Raw genomic sequence first — 13,064 nt, forward strand, 5'->3', positions numbered from 1 at the left:
CGTGGTTATTCCTCTGGGTGTACTTCTTCTCATCTACAAAACAAAATCAGTTATCTCCATTTGACATTGATACTCAGCCACATCAAATCTATCAACAAAAACAAGCCAAAAACTACTCTGAACTCAAATCCTTTCATCTAACATCCCCCTTCCCTCATCTGACAGATGGATTACTGTTACAGAAGTGAAGCATCTACTATGTTTCATCCTACAGGCTGTAATTTTCTCCAATAATTACATTGTGGTTTGGCCTGCATCGCCGCAGATCTCTTGCTATAAAGGACAAGAGCAATCCTTTAATCAATATTTAAAAAGGAAATACACAACACGACTAGAGGCCCATATGGGGGTATAATAGGGTGGTGAGGGGGATTTAAAAAGCTGGAAGGTCTCTAACTAACACCAGATACATAAAACATACATGATGCGAGCCGGTGTAAATGGAAATGGTGTTGAACGTGTGGAATCAAAAAGAAAATGTAAATTATGTTTTCAGAAAAGCATCAAAGCTTAAATCAGTCTACAATGTTGTAAAAGGTTAATTTACACAGTGAGATATGAGACAGACTGGAAAAGGAGGGAAAACTCAAATTAAGCTTTAAAAAAAAGGTATTCTATCTGCTTCATATTTGTCATTTTTAATTTAAGAAAAAAAAAAAACACCGGCAGCCTTTCTGATCGTGTTCTCATTGGGCATATAATGTGCTCTGTCCACTGGGTAAACACTGGCTGTGTGCACGTTATCAGCCTATGGCCTGTTCCTGTGACTGGGGCCTGCCTGTGTCGGAAAAGAGAAAACCCCGCCGATGCAACAAGTCCCCCATTCACTCCCAGCTTTGTTAAGCTGCCTCCCAGCGCTACAGCGAAAAAATGTTTTCATCTCTTTCGCGTTACATGTAGGTCAATTCAAAAGCCTAACTCTGATGGAGAAATCCCTCACAGCGTGTATTTTAGTACACGAGTGAAATAAGTGATAGAAACCCAGGTTTGTTTTTTGGTGTCGGGAGAGAAAGGGGGATAGAAAACTGAAGTGAAAGCGACATCCCTCGCTTTGAAGCTCACACGGCAAAGCATTTATAAGCTTGTTGGACTTGTTTAACATCAATAAAGGGTTTCGGTGTGCCGATTGAGCTCGCGATGTCGCCGAAATTGTTTGAATTTCAGCTTGAGTGACCACTTCGGGGTTTCAGAAACAAGCGAAACGTCCGAGGGCTTTCAGACGCGCAGGCTACAGGCTGAGGGGGGGACTCCTCCTTGGGAACTTACCTCGATTCATACGCCTCTTTATGGATTAATTCCCACACTTTTCCACGGATCGGAGTCGCTACAGCATCGGGAAGCACTCCGCCGACTCCACAGTCTCCTCACGGTTTTGGTTTGATGAAGGGATCGGGCGCGCTGAGTGCGTAAAATGCGCAGCGTCTCTCCAAGGATGCGAAATATGCGCGGAATGGGAGCAGGAATGAAATGAACGCAGTGGACTGAGTTGAACGGGGCGGGGTGAGAGGGACTGGCGTCACCCTGGATGGATGAGTGAGTGAGAGATGGGAGGATGGGTGGAGAAAAAAAAGAAAAAGAAAGAGCGAGGGGGAAGGGGCCGGACTGTATGGGCTGCGTTCAACAACAAAAGAAAAGAGTGGAGCGCCCAAACTCTATTCAGTGGTGGAGGAGAATGGGTCGAGATAAAAAAAAATAATAAAAAAAAAAAACACGGACTGCTCTGCAAAGATGAGCAGCTGACAACGAATCAAACGAGTCCTCTCAAAAATACTGCGATAACAGAAAAACTTTAAACTTTAAATGTTATTTCTCAAAAACTTTAAGTGAAAAAGTTACGTTATGAACCATTTAAACGCCATTTAAGCCCTTTAAACGGGGCTATGAGACTTCCTTTTTTTCCCCAAAAAAAGAAAAAAAAACATTTCTCTTGCAAATGAAAGGTTTAAATTATAGGCAATAAAATTAACGTTTGCTCAGTTCAATAGAACCTTACTTGGTGTGGTAAGTAGCTTTACCCACTAAGTTACTTCTTGTGTTAGGTATTTTGTGCAACTGACATAGGCATACTATATATATGCAACAGTCTCACATTTAAATTTGTTGTCTTGATTGAATAAACATTTTTTTCTTATTTCATTTATGCATGATCTAGTTTATTGTTGTCAAAATAGGTCCAGCTCTTGCACATAAACATCTATATTTATAGGCACAATAATCATTCACTGCAAATAGGAATCATCGCTCACTTCAATTTATACTTGAAATTGCTGCTTGTGTGTGTTCATGTGTGCCTTCATTTAACTGTAATTGTATTAGTTTTATTTAGCACTCACCTATATTTTATACTTTTTCTACTCTTTTATTTGCGTATTTGCATATTTACACTGGGGGTCTGGGAGAAACAGCATACCATCCTGTTCATGTCTTATATATACAGCAGAACTTGTAATAAAGCTGACTTTAATTTCTGATGTTACAAATCTTTAAACATACCACTGAAATTAGGCTAATAGTCTGCTGTCTTTTACTTTTTTTCTGTTGGCAAAAATGTAGCAAGATTAACCAGACTCACTGTAATAATCATATTCCTAAATAAAACATACCTCTGTGCGGGACCACATATAATATACCAACCATTATACTTACCTGCAATATGTAAATAAGAAAAACATTCTTTAGCCAAAACGTCTTCAATTTTGTTTAAAAATATATTAAAAAGGTCTTAAAAATCATTACATGTTAATTATGATATCTGTAGACACCCTGACTAGCTTATATTTTAGTACGGTATTTATTGTTATCCTGTCATGTGTGAATATCTGTTAACTGGGTCAGGGTGGCTGCTGTTTAGTCAAAATTAGAACTATAATTAGAATTAGAACTTTCTCATTTGTATTTGTTTTGTTTTAACAAAACCCCCGCTTAACAGAAACTAGAAAATTCAGTCATGCTATGTCTTTATGAGCTGGCTAATGATTCTTTTTGAAGTAAATATGCCACAGATTTGTGGACTTAATTTATTCCCAAAACCCACCAAAAAATGGACAAGAAATAGCAACAATAAAGCTGGGACAAACCACGAAACAGTGAGGGCAACACACCAAAATTTAAGCTAGTATATCAAGGGCTAATGTAATTGTAACTTTAAGTTGGCTGTCTTTTTTTTATTTAGATGGGAATGCACATGAAAAAATAGGCTCTTGGTTGTCCATATTCCCCTATAGATAATAAAAATTCACATATTGTCTGCAAACGGTTCTCAACACAGAGGTGGCTGAGCTAGTGGCTGGCAGCTAACAGTGCTAACAGTGCTAAACAATAGCAACAGTGCTGCAGAGCTAACAGTGTTAACCGCAGGGAAACGAAGCGTGGGTGCAACACAAGCAGTGACAATAAGCTGGCCAGTGGGACACTTACATGCACTAACATGCATGCGCAGCTGGACCGGCTTATCACAACAAAGGACAGAGAAGCTCAGGTTACAACACACACACACAAAGGTGTGTGTTAATTTTCTGTTCAGGAGACCATGGTTTGCATAAATAAATGCTCTGAACGTCACATTCAGAAACTTGAACCCTTTAAACCTGGATTCAGATGCCTTTCACAAGTTTTAAGCAAGTATTAAGTAAATATAGGCCTATATATACTGTAAATACATAAAGTAAATATATGTAAACCTTTGAATGCTGAGCAACTTGGCAAAAAATTAAATTTAAAAAAAAAAAAAAAAAAAAAAAAGTCAATTTGCCCAAGTTTCAAAGGATAATACCTGAACACATTATTAAATTTAAAAAAATGGAATAAAAAGTAATGAGCAACTTGACATGAAATGTTCCACAACTTTCAAGAAATAAATATACAGAAAATTATTTTTTAAAAAGCTAAAGAAAAATGTCTAGAGGGAAAAAGAAAAAAGCTTACTTATAATGATCTTAATTTCATATTTTGAAATGATGTTAGGTAATTCTTAGAATTTTGAAGCACTTTTTCCATGTCATTTTCTGTTTGTTATTATTTGCTTTTTCTTGATTGTGTTTTAAAATAAATTTTCAGGTAATTTTCTTGAATATTTTTACTAATTTCTTGCAAATTATGGGGTCCTCTTTTGTTGCTCATTGCCTTGTTGCCATTTTTTGATAGAAATCAATCAAATTTGCTCAAGTTTTAAAGGGTTAAGAAACATCACTGCATTAAGGGTGTGTCTCGATTCAAATCAACAGGCAGTGTAATTTAACTTGTTTTGCTGTGGCCACCCCGGACCGCCCTGAAGGACCCCCAGGGCGGCTGAGGACCCTGGATTTTAGCAGCCACTGCCCTAACCAGAAAATCTTTGTCTCTCTCTCAGATCTTTGAATGCAGACGGCAGCCGCCTCTGCCTCATAAAGGAGTTGTTGTTTACTACTAAGCTCTGCCTGTCTCAGGTTTCATCCCCTCTGGCACTGCTGGACTGTCATCTCCCCAGAGGGAGGGGCTGTGACATAAAACAAACACAGATATGCCAGGGTCACAGCCTGGAACACCTACTGCAACCCGACACTGCAGCCAGGCCAGCCAGCCAATAGACCGACAGTCCACATGGCAGCGTGTCTGTGTTTGTGTGTGCAAGCAAAATTCTCACAGATGCATACAAACACACCCACACAGCTGACTCACATGTGGATCGCACAGAATGCCTTTCTGTGACATCTTTGCAGAGGCATGTGTGTTTCATTTTCAGACTCAGAGCCGTGCAAACACAGAACAGGCGAGTAAAACATTCAGGGCGGTGACCTTAAGGTCAACAGTCTGACCTCCAATCTGACCTCACCTGGTTTCCTGATGTGTTATTAATGCTGTCTGTGCCCGGCAACCAAACACTATGAAATTACATTTATTATTTAGAAATGTGTCAAGTCAGCATTAGTTTGCCCAGATTTATGGTGTTGTTTTGTGTGACATAAAAAGATCAAAATTACTGCACAGATCTTGTCAGAATAGCACAGCCATAAAATCCAAATAGTGACTGTCACAACCCGAGAAACTCTTTGAGGTGCTAAAAATAACTTTGTGGAGGGTTGAATTTGTCCAGTAAACTCTACTTTGGGCAACGCTGCTTTGACTGGAACCTTCTAATCTGTGCATTCATCTCAATCTGTGTATAATTTAATATTTTGGTCTCCTCTGTGCTTGAAATGACAGAGGGGAAATAAAGATGGAGAATGTCAGAGTTGATGGACGCTAAATGTCAGCAAGAGCCCTCTTGTGGTCTGTGGGGAGCGATCTAAACAATAAGGGTGTGGAGTCTCCACATGGGTTTGATTCATACTAGATGAGTTTAGGATGACATTTATGCAGAGGCTGAAATGAGCACGGCTCTCAGTCCCACAACAACCATCAAACTTGTCACAGTGCCCTCAAGCAAGAGAGCGACGCTGCCGGCTCACTCACTGAGGGCAATTCCTCGAAATCATAAGTGTGAAAAACCTTTTCAGACATGCATGTTACATGCACCATAAAGACATGTCTGACACAACATATTACATACAGCATTTTTACACGTCGGTCCCCTATTTAACTATTTGAAACTTGGACAAATTGGCTGATTTATTCCAAACGAGAAAAAGGATATTGGCAATTTAAGAAGAACTGAAAATTAGCAAGAAATTAGGAAGAGAATTACCCAAAAAATGAGTTTAAACAAATTTGTTGAAAGTTGTTGCGTCTCTGTCTGAAATTTTCTACCTGCACATTTTTCATACAGTAATTTTTTTTAATTTGTTTTTTTACCACTGCATGTTTTTGTATGCAAACAAAATTATCTTTCGTATCATTTTTTCCAGCTGCTGCTCAGTAACATAATATTAGTTCTTCATGGTTCTCTGCTTCACTTAATTGGATGTTGTTCGATTGGTTCAAACAAGGTGGATCTGAGGAATTAAGTATCGACTTGCAGCATCGCGTTGATACAAGCTGATTCAGAAAATTAAAGGAAATTAATTCATTTGTGGCATGCTTTTTGTGTTTTTTAATCTTTGAGCTTGAGAGAAGGCAGCAAGTCAATGAAGTCACGAGTCGATGAGCTAAGTTGAAAGTCTTTTTCAAGTCTTAAGTCTTCAAATTTGTGAGTCGACAATTCATTTCACTAAAGTCCACACCTCTGATCATTGTCAGGCACAAAGAAAATAAAATCCGTTAAATAAACCAAACAATTAAAGTGAATGCGTTCATTTTAAATAAACCCTGTGGAGTTTCTGATCAGCTATGATGCGATGCTTTATCATGTTTTTTTTTTTCTTTTGTAACATGCGTTTGTCAAGGGATGCAAGGACTTCTGACCATTCACAGCGCTTTTGCACTATACATGACATCCAGTTACACACCCACTCACACGTCCATCCATTCACTGCTGGCAGAGGCTGCCATACAGAGATCTGCTCATCAGTTAAATATTCACAAGCACTTAAAGTATCTTACCCAAGGATACGTCAACATGTGGACAGGAGGAGCCTGGATTGAACCACCAATCTTCCAACTGGTGGCCAACCTGCTCTGTCTCCTGAGCCAAAGTCAGTCACCTACGATGGGCCAGAAATATCCCCTGATTGGCCAACAAATATAGCAATGTGCCAGTGAAAGCAGTCAAAAAGAAGACTGCTAAGCATCAATGTTACATGTCTATCTATTTTGCAGATCTGTAACTAATCCAAGGATGTATGAGTTCCTTGACCTTTCCTGTGGGATGAACTGCTGGACGACAGGGTTAAAAGCAGATGAACAGCTGTGTTTGCGTTCATTAATTCAGGCTGGTTAGAAGCAGACTTTGACAAGGATACACCTCGTCTGCCCTCCTGTTTGTGGCTTTATGGAGAGTATATCAAGGAGAAAAAGAGAGCGAACATTTTGGAAACTAACACAAGTGTGTCATTAATACAAGTAGACAAAGTGATTAAAAATTACAGTAAAATGTATTGAACTCTGGCCTTGACGCTATGGTAATACAAGAGCAAGCCGCATTGAATGGATCTGAAACTGAAAGAGGAATAATTAAAGTAATACTTGAGTGCATAAATTAATCAGAGTTTCACCTGATGGAATGTATTTTATTGCAAGTCGAGCCTCGGCGAAAGAAACTGAAGCACAGCATTCAGCGCTGCGGCGATGTATTCTGACACTTCACTGAAACCTTGGGCTTTGTGACTGTAGCTCCCCTTTATCATCCCACATATGAGTAACCACAGTTTGTTTATGCTGGTTTCAATCTAACCTTCAGTAAAGTGTGTTTACATGTGTGTCTGTATGTTTTGTCAGAGTAACATTTATAATAAAAGCAACAAGGTGAGTGCATCCTCACAGTATGAAGACAGCAAGTTTTTAAATGTATGTCAGTGGCAAAGCGAATCAGGGAACGTGTTAAACACCTAATGATATTCTGCTTATTTTTTTATTTACTTATTGCTTTCTTTACTTAGTTATTTTATCAGTGCCAGCCTTGAATCTGTCTGACTATAAAACGCATTCTGCAACTTCAGTGGGTGAGAAGTTTTCACAAGTTAAAACAGTTTTACTTTGTAGGCCACAGTTTCCTGTCCCTTTCTGCTGTATTTTCCCCTACATTATCTTTCTACATTAGAACTAAGCCATTTTGCGCCCCTAATAATATTGCTTTTATGTGATTATGGTGGTAAATATAGAAGAAATATTGGTGACAATACCAGGGAGTAAGTAAAGGAGTCACGAGTTAACATGTTGAGATGGAAACATGATTAAGCACAGTGATACATCGTGTTATCTCAACAAGGAAAATCAGCCTAATCAGGCCAGCAGTATTGATATAATGAAGACCTTTGAAATGACGAGCTGGTCCTGCTGATTGTCCTCCTGAGCCCTCTTTAGATTCCATACCAGGTTCTTCATAGATAATGCAGTCCCATGAGCCTGCTGCTCAGGGCTTGTTATTATCTGCAGAGGACAGAAAACACTGTGAAAATTCACCAAATGCTGCCGTTCCAGTCTGATTTATGAAGCATTTTATCGTCTTTCAGCTCATTGTTGGGTATTGCTGCAACTTCACTATTTTGGTTCACTCTCAACGTTCTCATCAATCTTGTTTCCAGACGCTAGTTTGAATAAAATACCTCTGACAAACCCACCAAACACAGACAGGCAAAGGAAGCATCTTGTTGTTGAACATAGTGGAGAATTTCTCTGCAAAAGGGTCAGCCATACTGGTTACCTGCGAGTTTCGAGGGTCGATCACACCAAGATGTGTCGCTAGAAAAGCGAGGCCAGCAAAACCTAGTCTCCCTATTGGTACAGCGCGCCTGTCAGACGCTCCTCTCCTGCTGATGCTTGACACATTTTTCTGGCGGTCTTTGAGCGCACATAAAAGTTTAAAAATTTTCAACTTTTCAGCTCCTGGCGCAGAGTCGCAGCACACATCAGTGTCACTTTTGGCCATTTGAACACAGCCTCGCTCCACAGGCGCTCCCAGCTGTTTCTCCAGCTGCGCTTCCAAGGCGTTTTTGTAGCATCCACGCCTGCACGACGTGTCTCTGTGTGATCAGCCCCTTAGAATTATGAGTGTTTCTTCTTCTTCAAGTCCCTGCAGAAACATGTGGAGCAGATGAATCTCCTGCTCAAATTCCTGTTTGAGAACAATTTCTTCTTTAAAGCAGAAATGGCATTTCATGTCCACAAGATCTTCTTCCTCAGCTTAGTGGTGGCTGCTGGCAGCTTTCAGATGCACGTCGCCTGGCCCGTTCTGTCATCACAGAACAAGCTGCAGTGGTTCTTGCTTTTACCAGAGATTTATCCAGAATTACTACCTCTTGTGATTCGTCCTGTCAGTTCATGGACACTTCAGATTCCAGGTTTTGGGGCCGTCCTTTTCCAGATTTCCACCTAGAAACTCCAACCCTGGAGCCTCTTCTCCTGCAATCTCAACGCAACTACGTTTTGGACTGGCTCTTACCCTGTTGCTTCTCGAGTTGTGCTTTTGGGTTTTTTTATCTGTTCTGTGCCAGCCACAGTTACAATATCTATGTTTGTTTACTGACTGTCTTTGTCTGTACTGCCTTTTTTGGTATTTTGCTATTATTCTTTGCACACCACTGGGTAGATTTAACTAAAAATTCTAAGGGTACTCATTTTGTACATGCAAATTTAGAATTAAACATAATTTAAACAGTAGTTTTCAGAACATACAGGTTGTTAACACTATCATAAAGCAAGGACATTGTATACAGGGAGCCTGCCTGACTTACTGCTCCACTTTTACTTAAACACAATACACTCACAATGCACCCTCAAAAGCGTATACTGCAGTAAAAAAAAAAAAAAACCTGTAGATGGAACTCTCCTTTTGTGTTTTAAAATACTCCCTTTTTTAGAACGGGGGAGGAGACCGGCCTCCTTTTGAATTTTTGACATTTGTTTGGCGCATGGATAGAGAGAGCCATGCAGACATGAAAGGTAGCAGTTACAGGACTGAGGTTAAGGGTCTCAATTTCCATGATCGGCATTGATCATGCTGCTCGGAGACGGAGAGGGAATGAATGAACCAGTCAAAAGAGGTCACGAGCGCCTTCACTCTTCTGCTGCCTCTCAGAATAGGGAGTGCTGATCTAATCAGTTTTACCTTTTGTGGTCATTATGGGCATGATAAGTGGTCTAAAGACTGCACTGTCCTGCCTGAAAGGACTGCAGGACATATGTTCCAAGGATGGACTACAGATCATACACAAGACGCTTAAAATGCTAGATATGGCGTATCTATCCTATACACGCTCTAGTTTTCTAGGGCTGTCGAGAGGGTTGGTTACTATCCAACTACGTGTAAAAGCGGAACAAACACATTTAAAGCAGTTTATAACTTTTTGTGATCTTTACTGAAATATGAACTATTTCTAGCATCCCATTAATATGATCCCACTGATAAGATGTAAGTCAGTGTGCAAACACATGGCAGCCAATAGATAAGGAGTTGTTGAAAATTAATTATTTTTTTATAAAATTGAAAAAAAAGGGTAGGGTTGGATAAGTATTCTTTTGGACATTAAATACATACGTTTGTTTACTGACATTCTGGTGTTGTTTTTCTTACTTATATTTAATTTTGTTCTCATACTTTATTCGGCATGTTTGAAATAAAGATCTAACTACTGAATGGAGTCGTTCCAACAGACAAGATTTGATATCAGTAGTTAAATATTTAGAGAAATATGCTTAGTTGCTTTTTTCAGGAAGTTATTTAAGACGACTGAAGTGGAATTCAGTATGTACAGCAGCCAGGGATCAAACAGCAGCTGAGCGGACTGACCCAGTGTGTTTACACGCGCACTCGTATCCCAGTTATTATCGGTTGTTTGGTATCTCATTTATACAGTATGTTTACACATGTAAGATTATATCATATCATGGTTTCTGGAACCTGGGTGAGCCCTTATGCCGACATAGAGAAACCTAGTTGGAGTGGATAGAAACCTGGGTACTGGGGTATGTAAACATCCTGTCTAGCTTTTTACCTACGTGAGCAACAATACTTTGGTCCAGAACAAAATATTTCAAAAACTACTGGGTGGATTGCCATGACATTTCTTACAGACATTCATGGTCCCCAGAGGATGATTCATGATGACTTTTGCAATCCCGTGATGTTTCCTCTAGCGCCACCATGAGTCTCGTCTATTATTGGATAAATAAACTTTCTTATAAACATCCTAAGCATACCCACTTTGGTGACCACTTAACTTTCCAAACACATAGCACACTCACTAGATCTAAATTATAATTTGTTCAATACTTTGGTTTATGGTCAAATATCTGTAAATCTAATGACATTTCTATCAGCCTCAGCTCTACTGAGTGATTAGTGATAATGCTGCATTCATGTGCTCCTCGGAAATATTGTATTTACCGTATTTCCAAGTTACGAACACATGAACGGCCCTCTAAAGTCGTTATTACGAGTGGGAAATTGTGAAATTTTGATGACGAAGCATGGTAACAATGTCAGCAATTGACAGTAAAAAAATATTCATTCATTCATTCATCGTTTGTAACAGCTTGTCCTCGTAAGAGTCGCGGGTGTGCTGGAGCCTATCCCAGCTGCCACTGGGCGAGAGGCGGGGTCCACCCTGGACAGGTCGCCAGACCATCACAGGGATGATACATACAGACAAACACTCACGATCACATTCACACCTACGGGCAATTTAGAGTCAATTAACCTGCATGTCTTTGGAATGTGGGAGGAAGCCGGAGAACCCGGAGAGAACCCACGCTGACACGGGGAGAACATGCAATCTACGCACAGAAGGGCCCCCCCACCCAAGGTCCGAACCGGGGACCCTCATGCTGTGAGGCATCAGTGCTAACCACCACACCACTGTCGTCTACAGTAAACATTAGCATTAAATATCTGCTAAACATCATCATGTTGGCATTGTCAGGAACAAGTAAGCATGCTGACATTAGCATTTAACACTTTGTGTTCCACACGGTTACAAAGTACATTTACACAGTGAATTGTACACTAAATGTACACTATACAGGTAAAACTATCAAACACTTTTAACAATTTAGTGCTTAATTTGGCCACAGCAAAACTACAACCTCATCTGATCCTGGATCAGGACTTTATAGCTTCTATATTTAACTTTCAGCAGCAACAACTTCAGCAAGATAAAAGTCTCAAAAAAAAGAAAGTCTGATATTTTCATGGTTGAGTCTCCCATGAGGCACCGATGCTAACTGGATCACAACACAGAGGCTCCAGCAGCTGGCATTGACCTCTGACCTCTTTATGAACCAGGGCAAGACAAAAGGACTATTTTCCTTGTGAGGATCAATAAAGTATCACATTATTATATTATGTGGCATTAGATAAAAGGTTCGGCCATGCAGCCCAATAATGGCTGGCACTCCACTTAGGTAATGTTACAAAGTAGAGCGGGATTGCTTCACTGCTCATAAGCGTATTGATGTTATATGTTTATGCTCTGACATGTCTCCTTTTTGTTTCTCAGAATCTCGCCTCCGGTCTTTAGGATGAATATGACAATATCACTTTGCTGTTCTGAGAAGAAACAGCGTGAGCAACAGGAACAGAGAGACCGGGAGGAGGTATTATTTCTCGTTATGGGATCATCTACCTGTAAAGACCTCACACAGCTTGTTACTGCAGCTACGTGAAAATGTAAAATGTATGGACAACAATCTAATGTAAGTGTAAATTATCATTACTTGGGCAATAACATATTAATTATTATGTTATTGCCCAAGCTTTGAGTCTTGGGTTTGATCTGACATTTACACAGTTTGAACAGAAAACCGGGTTTTTCATCTCCATGTCTAACATTACCTCATTTTTCTAAATTCAACTTAAAGCCAAACAACCAGTGGAGAAAAAAAGAGTGGCCTTTAGTTTATCCTCCAAATTGTGTCCCATTGTCACAGAATTAGTGTTCTTTATCTTTTTTGAAATATTTAAAACAATAGTTTTTTTTCCCATCTCTGAATTTTCTGAAGTTACTGTAATACTGTAACTTAATTATTATTATTATTATAATCATTATTATTATTATTATATCATATGCACAAATAAAGAATAGTCTGGCACAAAACCCCTTTAAAATGGCAAATTGTTTTTACTCTTTAGTTTTCATATAAATTAAACAAGTTGGATACGTACACTGTTTAACTAGTGAGCTTCATCGGTGTTGTTGACAGACACAGCCAGAATCGCTGTTTGCAGTTTAGACATTGTGCTAAGCTTAACATCTGTCATCTCCAGCTGTTTTTACTGTAGACAGAGTGGTAGAAATCTTCTCATCTGACTCTACAAATGTCATTAAGTGGTATTACACCCTTTTGTTAACACAATAACTTAAAAGCAAGCTAATTGTCTTAACTTTTTCATCAGTAAATAGTGAATTTACTCTGAAACTTTTTAATTTGTCATTCCCATTTGTGAAGCAGCTCTCCATCTCTGCGTTACTGTGGTGTCTTCAATCAGAGGAATGCGGCTCCGTGCCCCCATGTGACCCACGGATAGAACGACAATGTAACAATAATGCAATAAC

At 39.5% G+C, this 13,064-nt stretch overlaps 1 protein-coding gene across 1 annotated transcript in view; it reads right to left on the reverse strand.

The window, feature by feature from the left end:
* Positions 1–1,553, reverse strand: part of LOC121950176 (transcriptional enhancer factor TEF-1) — a 52,536-nt gene extending 50,983 nt beyond the window's left edge. The window contains exon 1 of the mRNA XM_042496097.2: positions 1,267–1,553. The gene's annotated coding sequence lies outside the window, so the exon portion shown is untranslated. The remainder of the gene's footprint in view (positions 1–1,266) is intronic.
* Positions 1,554–13,064: the final 11,511 nt, after the last annotated feature.

The sequence above is a fragment of the Plectropomus leopardus genome, chromosome 7, assembly GCF_026936395.1.
Source record: "Plectropomus leopardus strain MGB_pleo_1.0 chromosome 7, ASM2693639v1, whole genome shotgun sequence".
Taxonomy (NCBI): domain Eukaryota; kingdom Metazoa; phylum Chordata; class Actinopteri; order Perciformes; family Serranidae; genus Plectropomus; species Plectropomus leopardus.